The sequence below is a fragment of the Rhipicephalus microplus genome, unplaced genomic scaffold (genome assembly GCF_043290135.1).
Source record: "Rhipicephalus microplus isolate Deutch F79 unplaced genomic scaffold, USDA_Rmic scaffold_12, whole genome shotgun sequence".
NCBI lineage: Eukaryota > Metazoa > Arthropoda > Arachnida > Ixodida > Ixodidae > Rhipicephalus > Rhipicephalus microplus.
The window spans coordinates 15850107-15868598 of NW_027464585.1; positions in this window are offsets into that span (position 1 = coordinate 15850107).

Here is an 18492-nt window from a genome sequence, read left to right on the forward strand (position 1 = left end):
GTACCTCGATAATAACATACTGAAATGGATTGAATATTTTTTTTGTAATCGCCATCAGTTTGTTACTGCTTATAATCATGACTCACCTGTAACTGAAGTGCGTTTCGGCGTGCCTCAAGAATCTTTACTAGGACCACTTCTATTTCTAATCTATATTAACGTTTTGCCATCTACATTGACATCTTATGTTAATTTTTTTGCTGATGATTGAATAATTTACCATGAAATAATCAGTATTGATTATTCTAATGCTCTTCAATCAGATCTAAACCTTATAAGTGATTGGTGTAATACCTGGCGAATGCAACTAAATATTAACAAATGTAAAATTTTACGTGTTCATAGAAACTCTACCACTCTTCCATTCTACCATATTGACACGTGCGGTTCTTTTGGTTTACGAAGGAAGACGCTATCACTTTCTGTTAAGCGCAACGCAGGCCGCGTTTATCTTGTATGCCACTCTGGAACGCGTTACGACGCGTGTATAAAAAACTGACACGTGCGGTCCTTTTCGTTTGCGAAGGAAGACGCTATCACTTTCTGTTAAGCGCAACGCAGGCCGCGTTTATCTTGTATGCCACTTTGGAACGCGTTACGACGCGTGTATAAAAAGCCGGCGCAGTGCGCCACTGGGGGTCTTTTTTTTTTTCCGTCGGCCGACGACTGTTCACGCCGCTGTTGCTGTGAGTTGTGTTTGGCCCTGTTTTGCTGGGCACAAGTTCGCCCAATAAACAGTTCGCCTGACACCGCCCTGACTCCTGCGTGCTTCCTCTCAAGTGCTGCGTGTATCACAACCTCGTGACATCTGGTGGAGGTGCTTCTCGGTCCATGTACCGTACGCCCCCGTCCAGCCGTGAGCCAAGCCCAAGCCGGCAAGAGGACGACGCCAACCCGGTCGTTCGAGTGAGCCGAAGACAACAAGGACTACCGCCCGAATACCTGCCGCTCCCCGACAAGGACAAGAAAACAAAGGCTGCTACGAAGCCGGCATCCACGATGACGGAAGCAAGGTCTTCGGCAACCGTGGTCGTCAACCAGCCCAAAGAGCCGCCTACCTTCCGCGGATCGACCTACGAAGACCCGGAAAGCTGGCTTGACATTTACGACCGCGTCGCAGCCCTCAATAAGTGGGACCCGGACGACAAGCTGCGTCATGTGTATTTTTACCTGGAAGACGCCGCAAGGACTTGGTTCGAGAACCGCGAGTCAACGCTTCGAACCTGGGACGACTTCCGCGTTGCTTTCCTGCGCACCTTTGCAAGCGTCGTGCGGAAGGAAAGAGCCGCATCACTGCTTGAAACTCGGGTGCAGCTCCCCAACGAAAACGTAACGATCTTCACGGAGGAGATGACGAGACTTTTCCGCCACGCCGACGCCGACATGTCTGAGGACAAGAAGGTTCGCCTGCTTATGCGAGGAGTGAAGCAGGAGCTCTTCGCCGGACTGATCAGAACCCCGCCAAAGACGGTACAAGAGTTCCTCTCCGAGGCTACCACCATCGAGAAGACTCTTGAAATGCGGACCAGCCAATACGATCGGCGCATGTCGGCAGACGTCGCAGAAGTCCGAGGACTCTGCCCCGACGACCTGCGCGAGACCATACGCGCTATTGTTCGTGAAGAACTGCGCTGCATGTTGCCATCGTCTCAGCCCCAAGTCGCCTCTCTCGAAGACGTAGTCCGCGAGGAACTACAGCGCTCACTGAGCGTTCCTGAACGGCCACAGCCCCAACCGGAGGCGATGACCTACGCCGCTACTGCACGACGACCTGTCGCCGCTCCTCGCCAACACCAGGACCCAACGTCTCCGCAGTTTCGTCGCCAGCCACCGCCGCCACCCCCGACGCCTTCCCGCTCGCCAGTAATCCAGCGCTCGCCGAGGAAAACTGACGTTTGGCGCACCCCGAACCACCGCCCACTATGCTACCACTGCGGCGAAGCCGGGCACACCTACCGCTACTGCCAGTAGCGTGAGATGGGACTGCGTGGCTTCGACGTGAACGCGCCGCGTCCGCGCCCAAGAGAGCGACCTCGCGACATCGCCGACTACATCGCCGGATCGCAGTGGCAACAACGACGACCATCCCGTTCACCTTCGCCTGGCCGCTACGTCTCCCCGGATCGCCGCCAGTACACCGGCCCTAACCGGGGCCGATCCCCAAGCCCCTACCCGGGAAACTGAAGGCAGCAACCGATGGAGGTGCGGTTGCTGCACGACGCAATGCCGAAGATCCTCCTCCGCCGCCGCCGCCGCCGCTGCCGATGACGACGACCACGACGCACGAACTTTCCCGACGTAGTCGCAGTACGCCGCCTGAGCAGAGTCTTTACGACAAAGCCTCGCCGCCGACGCGACATAGCAGCACCGGACCAAGCCGACGCAACCGTGATCCGACGCCCCGACCTAACTGGAACGCCAGACGACGAACCACCTACCTCGACGTGATCATCGACGGCCACAGCGTCACCGCCCTAGTCGATACCGGCGCCGACTACTCTATCATCAGTGGTCTCTTCGCCGCTAAGCTCAAGAAGGTAAAGACTGCATGGGAAGGACCGGATATCCGAACAGCAGGGGGCCACCTTATAACACCGACTGGAACCTGCACGGCAAGAGTCACGATTCACAGCCAGACGTATTCTGTGAATTTTGTGGTCCTGCAGCAATGCTCGCGAGACGTCATTTTAGGCATGGATTTCCTGGACCAGCAAGGCGCAGTAATCGACCTAAGATCCAGGTCAATCACGCTGGCCACGGATAATGCAACGGCGTCAGACTGCAACGTCGCTCACAATGCCTTGAATGTGACAGAAGAGCAGGTAACCATCCCGCCACTGTCGAGCGTCATCATTTCCGTCGGCACCAAAGCGTCTACCAACTTACAAGGTGTCATCGAAGGCGACCAGCACCTGCTCCTAAACCGTCAGATGTGCGTCGCAAGAGGCATAGCCAAGCTTCATAACGGCGAAGCCAAGGTAATGGTGACGAACTTCAGCAACGAATATAGGCACTTAAATAGGGGCACGACGGTAGCACATCTAAGCGAATTTGTGGAAGCGAGCAATGCCTTCGCCCTCACTGATTCTCAGGGAGCCGCAACGTCGACAGCAGTGTCCGCGCCCGCCTTCGACGTCAATCAAAGCCTTTCCAGGCAGCAACAAAAGGAGCTCAAAGCCTTACTCCACCAATACAAGGACTGCTTCTCGTCGTTGTCGAGGCTTCGTCAGACCCCTCTCGCGAAACATCGCGTCATAACCGACGAATATGCCCGTCCGCTCCGTCAGAGCCCCTACCGAGTTTCTGCACGGGAACGCGAGGCCATCAAGCAACAAGTCGACGAAATGCTGCGTGACGACATCATTCAGCCGTCTACGAGTCCGTGGGCATCACCCGTGGTGTTGGTGAAGAAGGACGGAACCCTACGTTTTTGCGTCGATTATCGTCGCCTGAACAACATCACGAAGAAAGACGTGTATCCCCTCCCACGGATAGACGATGCTCTGGACAGACTCTACAACGCCAAGTATTTTTCGTCGATGGATCTCAAAACCGGCTACTGGCAAATCGAAGTAGACGAGAGAGACCGAGAGAAGACTGCCTTCATAACACCAGACGGCCTATTCGAGTTTAAGGTCATGCCCTTTGGTCTTTGCTCGGGGCCTGCGACGTTCCAACGGCTTATGGACACAGTACTCGCAGGCTTGAAGTGGCAGACTTGCCTCGTCTACTTGGACGACGTAGTCGTATTTTCTTCCAACTTCGACGAGCACCTCCGGCGCCTTGAAGCTGTTCTTCGGGTAATCAAAGCCTCGGGACTTACCCTGAAGCCAGAAAAGTGCCGCTTCGCCTACGAGGAACTATTGTTCCTTGGCCACGTTATCAGCAAGTCAGGTGTGCTCCCTGATCCACAGAAAACAGCTGCGATCGCCGACTTTCCTGCACCCACCGACAAGAAAGCAGTACGCCGATTTCTTGGCCTCTGCGCTTATTACAGGCGCTTCGTGAAGAACTTTTCGCGGATCGCCGAGCCACTGACGTACCTCACGAAGGCCGACGTCGACTTCAAATGGGAAACGCCGCAAGTCGAGGCATTTCAAGAATTAAAGCGACGCCTGCAAACGCCGCCAATACTGGCGCACTTCGACGAAGAAGCTGACACCGAAATTCACACGGACGCAAGCAGCACAGGGCTCGGCGCCGTGATCGTGCAGAGGACCGACGGACTTGAAAGGGTCATCAGTTACGCTAGCCGGTCACTTTCGAAGGCAGAAGCCAATTATTCCACGACAGAAAAGGAATGCCTTGCCATCATCTGGGCTACATCAAAGTTCCGCCCCTACCTGTACGGCAGGCCTTTCAAAGTCGTGAGTGACCACCACGCCTTGTGTTGGCTAGCTAACTTGAAGGATCCATCAGGGCGCCTCGCACGGTGGAGTCTCAGACTACAAGAATTTGACATCAACGTCGTCTACAAGAGCGGACGAAAGCACTCCGACGCCGACTGCTTGTCTCGCGCCCCTGTCGATCCGCCGCCCCAGGATGACCAGGACGACGACTCTTTCCTGGGACCCATAAGTACCGACGACTACGCGGAACGCCAACGAGCTGACCCGGAGCTCAAGATCCTCATGGACTACCTGCAAGGCAAGACCGCCGACGTGCCGAAAGTATTCCGCCGAGGACTGGCTTCGTTTTTCCTGCGAAACAACGTCCTCCTGAAGAAAAACTTCTCGCCGCTCCGCGCCGACCACCTCCTCGTGGTACCTTCAGCGTTACGTCCAGAGGTTCTGGAAGCATTACACGACGACCCGACAGCCGGACATCTTGGTGTTTCCCGCACACTGTCACGAATACAAGAGAAGTACTATTGGCCTCGCCTCGCTGCCGACGTCGCCCACTACGTAAAAACATGCAGAGACTGTCAGCGACGCAAGACGCCGACAACTAAGCCAGCCGGACTTCTGCAACCCGTCGAACCACCTCAACGGCCATTCCAACAAATCGGCATGGACTTACTGGGGCCGTTCCCGACGTCAACTTCTGGCAACAAATGGATTGTCGTAGCGACTGACTACCTCACCCGCTATGCCGAAACAAGGGCCTTGCCCAAGGGCACTGCCGCCGAGGTCGCCATGTTCTTCATTGAGAACATCGTCCTCCGCCACGGAGCCCCCGAGGTCCTCATCACCGACAGAGGTACGGCCTTTACGGCTGACCTAACGCAAGCGATCTTGAGGTACAGTCAGACAAGCCACCGCCGAACCACCGCGTACCACCCACAGACGAATGGCCTCACCGAGCGTCTAAATAAGACCATCGCCGACATGCTGGCCATGTACGTGGACGTCGAGCACAAGACGTGGGATGCCATACTCCCGTATGTAACCTTCGCGTACAACACGGCCGTGCAGGAAACGACGCAGTTTGCTCCATACAAGCTCGTCTACGGACGGAGCCCAACAACGACGCTTGACGCCATGCTACCGGTCGGCACCGACGAAGAAGACCTCGACGTCGCCAGCTACCTGGATCGCGCTGAAGAAGCTCGACAGCTAGCCCGCCTGCGTATCAAGAGCCAACAGACGGTCGACAGGCGCCACTACAACCTTCGACGACACCACACCGAATACCAACCAGGTGACCTTGTCTGGGTCTGGACGCCGATACGACGACGGGGATTGTCTGAGAAGCTCCTGCGACGCTACTTTGGACCCTACAAGGTAGTCCGACGTCGTGGTGAACTGGACTATGAGGTCGTGCCCGATGGCTTAACGTCATCCCAACGACGCCGTGCACGACCCGAAGTCGTACACGTGGTGCGACTTAAACCTTATTACGCGCGCTGATTAGCTGTGACGCATTGTTAATGTAATTTATTGCATGTACTCTCTCTTATGTTCTGTCTTTAGCATCGGGACGATGCTTTTTCAGAGGGGGGTAGTGACACGTGCGGTTCTTTTGGTTTACGAAGGAAGACGCTATCACTTTCTGTTAAGCGCAACGCAGGCCGCGTTTATCTTGTATGCCACTCTGGAACGCGTTACGACGCGTGTATAAAAAACTGACACGTGCGGTCCTTTTCGTTTGCGAAGGAAGACGCTATCACTTTCTGTTAAGCGCAACGCAGGCCGCGTTTATCTTGTATGCCACTTTGGAACGCGTTACGACGCGTGTATAAAAAGCCGGCGCAGTGCGCCACTGGGGGTCTTTTTTTTTTTCCGTCGGCCGACGACTGTTCACGCCGCTGTTGCTGTGAGTTGTGTTTGGCCCTGTTTTGCTGGGCACAAGTTCGCCCAATAAACAGTTCGCCTGACACCGCCCTGACTCCTGCGTGCTTCCTCTCAAGTGCTGCGTGTATCACAACCTCGTGACAATATGAATAATATCCCCTTAGACCCTGTGAATTCATATAAATACTTAGGCGTTCATATAACTTCAAACCTAACCTGGTATTAACCTGGTCCTTCATATTGAATACATAACCAGTAGAGCTAACAGCACGCTTGGCTACTTACGTCACAAATTTTCTAACGCCCTGTCATCTTTGAACTACTACTTTATCAGTCTTTAGTGCGCCCGAAACTAGAGTACGCCGCAGCTGTGAGGGACCCACACAACGAAAACCTCATCTTCTCTCTAGAACCCCTTCAAAACAATTCTGTTCGTTTCATTTTTTCCAATTATAACCGCACTTCCAGCATATCTTCAATGAAAGCTAACCTACGTCTTCCATCACTAGCATCATGGAGAAAAATAGCTCACTTAACTCTGTTTCATAAGATATACCATCACCCATTTCTTTATAATAACTTCATTTCACAGCCACATTGCTTATCGCACCGTGTAGACCATCGCTTCAAAGTCTGAATTCAAGCAGGAAACAGCAACACCTTCAATCATTCATTTTTTCTCTAGAACATCTTGACAATGGAACCACTTTCCCAATGACATAGTCACCATCATTGATAATAAGCTTTTTCGAAAGGCTATAGCTAACATTGTTTAACTTATAATTCATGGCACCTTATTATTGTTGTAAAGTTGTATAAACAGGAATAACATCATGTTACTTTGTTTGTTTTTAATATTTTTGCAAAGCATTTCCTTGTTACATTGTATGTACTGATATTTCTAGTCGTTTGTTTTATTGCACTGTTGTATTACGTTTTTGTTCTATTATTTACTACACAAATTTGTATAATTTTCCGTTCACCACTCCCCTCTGTAATGCCCTCGGGCCTTGAGGGTACAATAAATAAATAAAAAAACTCGGACACTGCGTAATGGAGGTGAACCAAGACGTGTACGAGCCCGGCGCTCGCCCCTTTGCACAGGATGACATTCATTACAGTAGTGCGACGGGCAGGAGGGTTGGTAGTAGGGTGGGTCATCAGGCCACAGCTTTTTTAGGGGGACCCAGAGCCCTGAGGCCAACAGTCTAGCCAAAGACGGTTCTAAAGGGGCAAAAATATTCAAGCCACAGAAGGTCTGTGGGAGAAGAAATCGACGTAAGCACAAGGGCTGAGCTAAGTTAGACATAGGCTATATTGACATGCAGGCTGGCAGGAATAGGTTAAAGTGGGAAGAGACAGAAGAGCAGTTAAGGCAGGAGGAGCTGATGGTATATGGGGTTGTGGAGACACGTCTTCGTGACAAGGAGCAACCACCTTGCAATCGGGACCACGTATGGGATTATTGCAATAAAACAGAAGGCAGCAAAAAGGGAGGTGGAATTGGGGCACTCACATATAAAAGTATGTGTTGGCAACGAGTCAAACAGGGATGCACGGAACATTTATAGTTACAAGGGAAAGTAGCTGGGCAGATGACACCCCTTGGTTTTGTGTACTTGTGAACGGGAGCAAAGACCAGCGAGGAAAACCAAGCAATGGTAGAGTGTATAAAAATAGCATTGAAAAACTAGGAGGACAGTGCGAGATATTTATACTGAAAGTTATGAATGCACATATAGAAGATATAGATGGGTATGCTGACCCAACAGGCAAAATGATCATGGATATGTGTGAAAGGCATGAGTTGATGATTTGTGACAGTACTGAGAAGTTTGCAGGGCAAATAACAAGGGAGGTAGAAAGGCTGCAGTCGACAGTAGATTATGCACTGATGTCACATAGAGTGTATGACAGGCTCAGGGGAAAGCACATAGATGAATGTGGCTCCAGAAGTCTGGGTAGTGATCACAAACACATCAAGCTAAGTTTTGGGAATAGCAATGAAAGTGGGAAGGAGACAAATTGAGCAACTACAAGGGAATTTTTATTTCGGATAGGCAAATAGAAATAGCTACTAAACAAAGTTAGAATGTAATCACAGAGGATAATAAAACAGTGCGGACGTACATGAATCTAATTACGACTGTTTGAGCTAGAGCTTGATAAGGCCCGTGACAAGCAACCCCGGAAAATGAGACACAAACCCAAGAGTTAGTGGGATGAGGAAGTTAAGAGAGCCATAGAAAACGCCAGGAAGCCTCTAAGGAACACAGACATGCCAAGCAGCGAGTGAAGCAACAGATGATGTAGAAAGAAAATGGGACATCTTTCTAAGCTGTAGAAGCATAGCATCCCTTCTGATCAATGAAAAAATGAGAAGAAAGGGGGCTCAGTGGCCTAGTGGCTGGCAGAAGTACATAAAAAAGGATAGATAGGCAACTGCAAAATTTTGGAACCATCTAAACTCCCTAAGAAATGAGACAAGCCAAGAGCAGAGGTTTATAACTACATTTCACCGTGTTAGGCTAGAAGGTAACGAAGCTATTGAATATATAAGAACAAGGGTGACAGAAAAAGTTCAACAAAGAAGTGCCTTATGCACCACAATAGACAAGGATGGATCAAGTGGCACAATTGCTCCATTTTCCTAACAAGAGTGAGAAAAGGCTGAGAAGATGGTTCCTAGTATTACATCGACAGGCCCAGATGGCATTCCAACTATGCTGATAAAGACATTGGGTCCGAAGTCTAAACGAACTTTGAGAGAGGCAATGAGCAAAACAATAATCAATGGTGAAGTCCCAGACGGATGGAAACTAAGCAGGATGAGCATGATCTATAAAGGAAAGGGGGACAAAGCTGACATAAACAACTATCATCCTATAACAGTGACATCAGTGGTCTACAGGCTGGCGATGCAGATTATAAATGAAAGACTGCAAGCGTGAATAGAGGATGATGGGATGCTGGGGAAACTCCGGAATGGATTTCGAAAACACAGGTGGTTGTAAGACAAGCTGTTCTCACTGACGCAGTGCATTGAATTAGCCGAAAAAGAACACAGGCCCCTGTGGCTAGCATTTTTGGATATCAAGAGAGTGCATGATAGCATGGTTCAGGAGGACTTGTGGGGAATACTGGACACACTAGGCGTGGAGGATGGAGTCACTAACCTTTTAAGAATGGGGCATGCTAGTTATAAAAGAATGGGGTAACAAGCTAGCTAACGTGGTTGCTTGGGCGAGTTGGTACGACATGATTCACATAAAAAACAGCGCCAATAACGAGAGACTAGAAAAAGAAGGAGACAGACAGCGGCACTGAACTTACAACAAGATTTATTTGCCAGAACCGCACAATATATACTTGGTCAGTATCTAACAAAAAAAGAAAATACAAAACAAACAAAACAGAATCCACCTAACAACCACATAGTCATCTTCACAACGCACCATGAGCAGCACGTGTGCTAACGTGCCGAAGGAAATCTATTTCTTTTAATGATAGCGCAATGTCTGTCTCCTTCTTTTTCTAGTCTCTCGTTATTGGCGCTGTTTTTTACGTGTAACAAGCTAGTTATAAAAGGGGAAATACAGGTATCCAAGCCCACAAAGATGAAATGGGTGCTTAGGCAGGGGTGTCCTCTGCCACCCTTGTTATTCATAATGTACCTAGAAGGATCAGAGGCACAATTAGAGGGGACTGGACTTCGCTTCAGCCTCTCTTTCATCAAACAAAGAAAACTCATTGAACAGGCACTACCAGCATTGATGTACGCAGATGATATCTTGCTAATGGCCGACATCAAAGAAGATTTAGCAGAGATTGAGGAACATCTGCAGTAATAAGGGAGATGGGTTACATTTCAGATTCAGTAAGGAAAAATCAACAGTCATAATTTTTATTGATAATCAAGGTAGTAAGCTTAAGATACAGGAGGTCACGCTAGAGATAACAGATAAATAAAAATACCTGGGTGTATGGATAAGCAATAGGACAAGTACCCAAGGGAACACGAAGTATACGTAATGACTAAAGGTAACAGGAATGCAGCGGCGATGAAAAATAGGGTACTGTGGAATCACGTATGATGTTGTGAGAGGAATATGAAAAGGGGTCATGGTTCCTGGTTTGGCTTTCGGCAACGAGGTCTTGTGCATGAGATCAGAGGTTTAAGCAAGAATAGAAATTAAGGAACGTGCAATCGGTAGGCTTGTTTTAGGAGCTCACAGGAATACACCAAATCAGAGAGTACAAGGTGATATGGGATAGACATCATTTGAGGGCAGGGAAGCTAGCAGCAAGATAAAATTTGAGAAGCCATTGAGAGAAATGGGGGAGGACCATTGGGATAGGAAGGTATTCAGCTACTTGTACATGATGAATGTCGATACAAAATGGACGAAGCGAGCCAGTAAATTGATAGGTAAATACTTGATAGGAGGTGTCTTGTTCTGTTGGCAAGTGGTGCAAGACTGAACGTATTTCTGCACAAAGCGATACATTCCTCGCCAGTATTATCGTTGGCGCAGCCTTTCGTAGGTTTTCAGGACACCTGCGTGAGCACTTTGAGGGTCTGCATTGAAATTCATGCAGATGTCAGAGCGCATATGAGTTGGGACAGTAAGGAGCCACTTCCGACCACCAGGCATGTAGTTGCGGCGGTACAGAATGCTGTCTCGCACGGAAAAGTGGGCTGCTTGTCGGCGTAGCGCTCTCGTGGAAGGGACAGCAGACGGATCGGTAAGGTAGTTGAGTAACAATGCAAGGTGTGGATCTTTACGCTGCTCCAAAAGCATGTCAGTGGTGTCTATTGGTGACAAGGTAAAAAGTGGTGACAGAGAAGCCACATCTGGGGTTAATGGCGATCGCAAAAGTGCATCGGCATCTGCATGCTTGCGACCGAAACATATACTACACGGATGTCGTATTCTTGCAATCGAAGTGCCCAATGTCCCAGGCGTCCGGACGGGTCTTTCAATGTGGACAGCCAACATAGAGCGTGGTGGTCTGTGACCACGTCGAATGTATGCTCCACTACAGTAGGAATGTTGTTAATATCGGGAGACGTTGAAAAATCCTGGGCCTACTAATGCGCAAATGATTAAGGAACTTCTTGAGACACAGAAAATAATCTTGAGCAAAGTTCTGAAATTCAGGAGAAACAGGCCTTGTCTGAAGCAAGATTGTTTCAAATAAATATTAGACTCAACCATAGAAAAAAACCTGAAGGAATTTGAAGCTGTCAAGAACAGACTAATCACCGTTGAGGGCAATTTAAATGAAAGAGACAACAATATAGATTCTCTCAGCCGGAAGGTAGACTATCTAAAAATAGATCCACGTAAAATAACCTAATAATAAGAGGCATTAGAGGAGAGGGTCATGAAGCTATTGAAATTTTGATAAAAAAGGTGAATGATGGTGTGTTTAGTGGCATGCCTGAACTAAAAAAAATAAATTGAAAAAATACATCGCCTGGGTAAAAGAACTGAAGGTAGAGACCATTCCATAGTCATCAGATTAGCTGACTTCCGAGATAAAACCAAAATCTTGGGTCATTGTTCCATGCTTGAGGGATCGAAGATAAGAATCAGCGAGGATTATTCTAAGAGGATTGTTGAAATACAAAAAAGTTTTTGGGCGTCTCCGCAGGAGGAGCGGCCAAACGGAGCTAAAGTTAAACTAATACGCGATAAAATTAAAATCAACAACGTCCTTTATGCATGAAATGAAGACACGAATGAGCGCTACGAGTGTCGTGCTCGTCAACAGAGTGATTCCGCCTTAATTTCGAAAAAAATAATGCTTCAAAATGTTGAATGTGAATGCTAGAAGCATTTTTAAATAAGGTCGAGGATGTTGAAGTGCTAGTTTTTTAACATGAACCGGACAGTATGATGGTTATGGAGACATGGCTTCGTAAAGACACAATAGACAGTGAGATAACTCCGAAATCTTATAATATAGATAGGAAAAACCAGAAAACTAGAGGTGGGGGTGAATCGCATTGCTGATTCGTGACAATATCTAGTTTACTGTGCTTTCTGTTCTTTATGACATAGAGGCAGTGTGGATTAAGGGGGTTTTTAAAAATCGCGTAATCTACATAGGTTGTTTATATAGGCCACCAAATTCACCAGTCCAAGTTCTTCCTAGTCTCCGGTGCTTTATGGACAGCAATATGCAACATAGTGATAGTACAATACTTTTGGGTGACTTCAACCTGCCAGGCATAAACTGGAGTGACTACTCTCCCGGAGCGACAGAAATTTCTAATAGTGAAGCACTCCTAGAACTGGCTCTCTGCTTTGGTTTAAGCCAGGTAGTGAACGACTATACAAGAGTCAGTACTCGAAGCTCATACATCCTCGACCTTGTAGTGTCTAATCAATTGTTACCCACACTTCGGGATTGCGAAATTTGTGATGGTATCTCCGATCACAAACTGGGAGTGCTGTCTTTGTTTCGCCCACTGCTGTCAATCATTCCTCAAAATATGTTTTTAACTTTGTTAGAGCAGATGATGTTGGGGTACTGGCATTGTTAGAAGACTCCTATGAGCATAATCAGAGCCCAGATTATCTCTGGAAATACTTTTCCAATTTAGTAATATCTTGTATTGAACGCTTTATACCAAAGCGACTTAAGACTAGTGAAAAAAGTCCTTGGATAACAAGGCAAATAATTCTCACTTAAAAAGGCGATTGAAACGAAAATGTAAGAACAGTAAAATCAATCCTAGTGTACTAAACCAATCAGCCATTCGTAATCTTGAAAACGGTCTTAAATTACTCTTTAAAAAATCTAAACAAAGGTTTTTAGCATCACACTCCCAAAATTTTTAAGGGAGACACCTGATAGATTTTGGAGATATGTTAACCCATCAACGAAAGCTCGCTCAATGACCCAGGTTACGTAGTTTCCCATCGCTGTGAGTTTTAATGAATATTTTGCTTCAGTGTTTACCGATAGTAATGGCATTTTGCCGAACATTGTTTTCTCACTTCACAGGCCACCTATAACTGACTTAGTATTTAACGAACTGGGTGTCTTCAACTTCTTCCTCAATTTGAACTTAAAAATAAGAGCTCTGGGCCCGATACTATCCCTAATGAATTTCTGTGCAGATACGCTGAACGAAATTCCAAATATTTTGCATTAATTTTTAGATCTTCCCTTATCCAGGGTTCCTTACCCAAAGAGTGGAAAATAGCTAAAGTGATCCCAATTCTTAAAAAGCGGTAGTTACGGCAATGTAGCAAACTATCAGCCTGTTTCAATCATCAGTACTTGCTCAAAACTGCTTGAACATGCCATTTAGAAACATCTATTAAACTATATGAGTGAGCATATTTTATCCAACTGCCAACATGGGTTTCGACAGCGTTTGTCTACAACATCCCAACTCATCGAATTAGTCCGTGACCTTTCCAAAAATATTAACTCACATGCACACACGAATATGATTTTCATGGACTTTGCGAAAGCTTTCGACAAAGTGTCTCACAGTAAATTACGTAAGAAAATTGATGTTACGTTCAAAAAAATTACCATCACAAAGTGGTTTTCATACTATTTTTAATCTCGTCAGCAATTTATGGAAATAAATGGCACTAAGTCTCCTGTTGCAGCTGTACAGTCGGGAGTATTTCAAGGCAGTGTCCTGGGCCCACTTCTGTTCCTTTTATTTATATAAATAGCCTTCCGAATGAAATTGGCATTTGTATTAGGCTACTTGCAGACGATTGCATCATATTCAATAAAGTCAACACAATTAGTGACAAGATCAAATTACTCGAAAATTTACAAAAACCAAAAAAAAATGGTGTGATTAACGGCAAATGGTGCTGAACCCCCTGAAAACAGTAGTTATGACAGTCACTAGGAAGAAAAATTACTTAAAATATACTTATTATATAGATAATCATGAACTAAAAAGAGTTGAACAACATAAGTTCCAAGAGTTCTAAGAGGAAGCACTAGAGTGTTACGTCAATGAAACACAGCCTTTCACTACAGTCACTTGAATCACGTCGCAAAGCACCTCGTCTCATACTTTTTCACTAGATATTCAATCATCCACTTTTGAAAGCTCAGTTCATTACCACTCCTGCCTATTACTCAGCTCGTTTAGATCATCAACATAAGGTACACGTCATTAGCTGCCGCATCAACACTTTTCATCATTCCTTCGTCCCACGCACATCCAACGACTGGAACCACCTTCCCTCGGACATGGTTTCCATGTCAAATCATGACTTCTTTTCTTCCACAATACGGGAGTACTTACGTGATCACGCGTGAAGTGTATATTGTACATTTATATTATTGTATTCTGTTTCCCCTATGTTTCTGATGGTACTTACACATACATCCAGTGTATTGCCTAACATCAAATTTACATGTCTTGTAATCTTTATCATTTTGATGTCACTATGTTTCTCTTGTTCATACCTTATTTTCTTGTACCCCACTCCCCTCTCTAAAGCTATGTGCGATTGAGGATAAAATAAATGAAATGAAATAAGTACCTTGGTTTAAATTTTACGAGCGATCTTAGCTGGAATCATCACATAGATTATGTGTGCGCAAAAGCCACTAGGGCCCTATGGAGTCTTAGGCGCCATGTGCGACACAAGGAACTAAATGTTTAGCTTACAAAACACTTATTTAACCAATAATTGAATACGCGGAAATGGTCTGGAATCTATTCACGATTACAAACAAATCAAAAATTGAAAAAATTCTGCGTTTAGCAGAATTTTTTCTGCTAAACTTCATCGCTCAATTTGATGAGCGATGAAGTTGTTTGAAGCTCATGCATAGATATGTTTTTAAAACACCTAGCACATATCTTCGTTTGTAATTAATAATGCTCTATTTGTCTCTGTATGCTCTAGTGCATTCAATGATTAAGTTCTTGGTTGCATTTTTAATTACTTCATTCTTGCCCTTTCATTTTTTACTTCTGATTATATTCGTTAACTATGTTCTGTTCTTTGAAGGATCGCTATTTTTTCATGTATTTTTTTTCACTCCTGTAATAGCCCTATGTAAGGGCTGACAGTATCCGTAAATAAATAAAGACTTATGTGGCCGAATACGAAGGGGTAGACATGGTATGCAGTGCGTGCTAAAAAGAGAAGGAAACTGCTGAACGCCTGATAATGTTCTGTAAAGGGCTTCACCCTATAGTTCAGAATGATCGCGCAGAGTTTTTCAAAGCACTGGGGTTTAGAGACAGTGAGGGCAAATCAGACTTCAAGTGGGTAGAAATAACTAGGAGGAGGTTATTTGATTGGTGGCTAAAGTCAAGGCATGAGTCAAGTACCAGTCTTCAACGTCACTATTTAAAGGAAAAAAAAGATAAGTCTAGTTGTTGGTTCACTAAGTATTACGGCTAGGTGGCATTAGCCACTGCCCGATCTAAAGAGTACAGCCATATCAATCCATCTATTCATCCTCACTGTCAAGTTTTTTTTTTCTTCACTTCATATTTCGTGTGACTTTTTGTAGCAACTGAAGCCAGAATTAAAAAAAAGCCAACCAATACACCTGAGCAAGCAAAATTAAGGAAAAAAAAAAATCGATCATCCACAGTTGCGATTCAAACCTGGATCTTTTGAGTGGGAAGCGAGCATTCTACCCCTTGACCACATAAGTAGAGTTGCGCGCACGGCTCTTAAAACGACACAATGCAGACTACCGATCACAGCGCCACAAGCGGATTGACCCTGTTTGGACTTCACTTTCGGAGCTCGGCCCGGGCACTACCCTAGTTCCAGTACACTCTAGTTTGGAGGCGGTGGGATTTTGACAGTTTCATCAATGAAAAGCGCTTTAGACGAAAGTGTTTTTCCCCGACTTTTCAGAGGAGCGTTTCTTTTTCCCCTACATAAAAAAAGCATATCGCAATGTCTGGAATGGCTCATGCAAATACAAGAAGCTCTAATTCCAGAAATGCAGAGACGTTGCTACATTAACTACCGTATTTACTCGCATAATCGGCGCATTCACATAATAGGCGCACCCCTAGTTTGGTCGCGAAAAATTCGATTTTTTTTAATTCCGCGCATAATAGGCGCACCCCGAACTTGGCCGTGATCAGAAACGATTCTACCCCCCAGCGGTACAGTTGGAACGCGGTCCCCGTACCCTGAAGAAAAAAAGAAGGCAAATCGACGAGCAAATAAAAAAAAATTCGAAGTGCAACGACCTAACCAACGTGTTTGTCGAAATAAAACTTGAAAAAAAAAAAAAAAGGCGTCCATGAGCGAAAAAAAAAAAACGGCTGTTCCATCAATACTGATACCCCCCAAATCGCCGCGCTTTTTGGAGGTCACGTGTACAACGCCGGGGGCTCGATCGCCATCACCACCATCAGAGAAAAAGAAAGAAATGCCATTTTGCAAGCGGTGTGCGTATGTTGTGGTCGTGTATTGAACTTTGGTTCCACCATGGGGAAGTATGCGAGGAAACGTACGCGAGGAAGTCGTCAGGAAAAGCTTCAAGAAGACGGGTATCTCGAACAGACTGGATGCGAGTGAGAATGACATGTGGAGGGGTGCGGATGATTCGGACACCGAAAACGAATCCCCGCTCGGCGAGGATGAATGTGTGATCTCCGACTCTGACTCCGAATAGGGAAAAGGAGGAACAGCTACGACATTTGTGTAAATAAATTTTACGTGTGTGTGTGCAGTTGACGGCTCTCGCTTGTTCATTAAAAGGTACGTAGGTATGTTTGTTTTATGCTGAATTAATTGGTAAACGATAAAGTCGCCTTTTACAGATGGTTCGGAATTCCTACAGCGTCTTCAGAGAGGAACTGCAGAAAAAGAAGGCAGAAAGACGAGTGGAGTCAGGTGTTCAGAAGAACAAGAAAAGAGTGGCTGCTCTTGTCAAAGAACTGGAAGAAAAGAAGCGAAGGCTGTTAGTGACTCGCTGATGAAAGCAAGCTAGTCTCCTGCAAGAAAAAATAGATGCTCTTAAGAAGTAACAGATTAGTGCTTCAAGAACTCTTGTGCAGTGGCTGACACAAACAGCAGAAGCCGATGTGTGTTTGCATAGACTTTGTGCAATAATACTCTAGTCAGCGACTACAATTTGCAGTGAATTATTTATGTTTGCGCTCTAAATAAAACAATGTTTTGTCGTCTGCACTAATGATCTTACATGTATTGCCGCCTATGCAGAGGTCGGGGAATTTCACTTGAAATTGTAAGGGAAAACCTGGAAAAGTCGGGGAATCTTAAAATAATTTGCTAGACACCCTGCGAATGCTGTTGAGGACAGGACTCACTCCATTCGCGCTGTGTCGAGGTTCTGCATTCTGGAGCATGTTTTTAAGAGTCGCATGAAAAATTGGAAGAATCTTCAAGTCAAGTCATTCACAAGCACATCTTCGAATGAAGTTTTAATAAGTTTTTTTTCATAACGATATTTAAAAAATAACAAGCAACAAAAAATCTGCATTTCATCGGCTCACCAAGCTCGCCTGATGAAATTGTAAGCCTCAAGATGCCCGTGCAGTTCTGTACCAAAATGGCATAAAGAGGTGTAAGAACATATCTAGAATTGCATTCTTAAATAATCCAACAAAGTGCAAATGTTCAAAAAGGCATCAGCACAAAGAAAGACTGACGGTATTTGATATGCAGGGAGTTGTGGAGTAATGGGGTCTGTCTGGATCCAATGAGCGGAGTGCAAGAAGGGGGCTTAGAAAAATTGCGTGAGCGCCCACGAAGTGCATTGCAAGTGCTTCAACTGGAACAACTGAAAAATTAAATATTTTTCACACTGTCTTGTTTTGCCCCACAGATTGGGACAAAATGAGATACCTGGTACAATTTTTATTTCTTTTTTATGAAGAACTTTCAATCTGTGGCAGCATGGTCATGTTTCTGTGGCACATGCCTTATACCCAAAGTAATGTTCCTGCACTAACATTTAACCCTTTACCGTCTAATGTTGTGAATTCACAACATAACGAAAAACTTCGAGCAAGGAAGTCACAAAATGCAAGCCGCCTTTAATGCCAGCTGTGAAGTACTGACGAGAAACGTATATGTGGCCATGAAAAATGTAATGCTAGCTTGTGTTAGATATTTTATGCTAGAACCAATTGTTTTGTAACTGATGGCGGAGAGCACAAAGCGCATGCAAGAGAGCTTACTTCTTTGTTCTTTTCCACCTGGATGACGCGAGTTCTATCTTCAATATTTTGTTTTTCTCATGTGAACTCGCTCAAGAC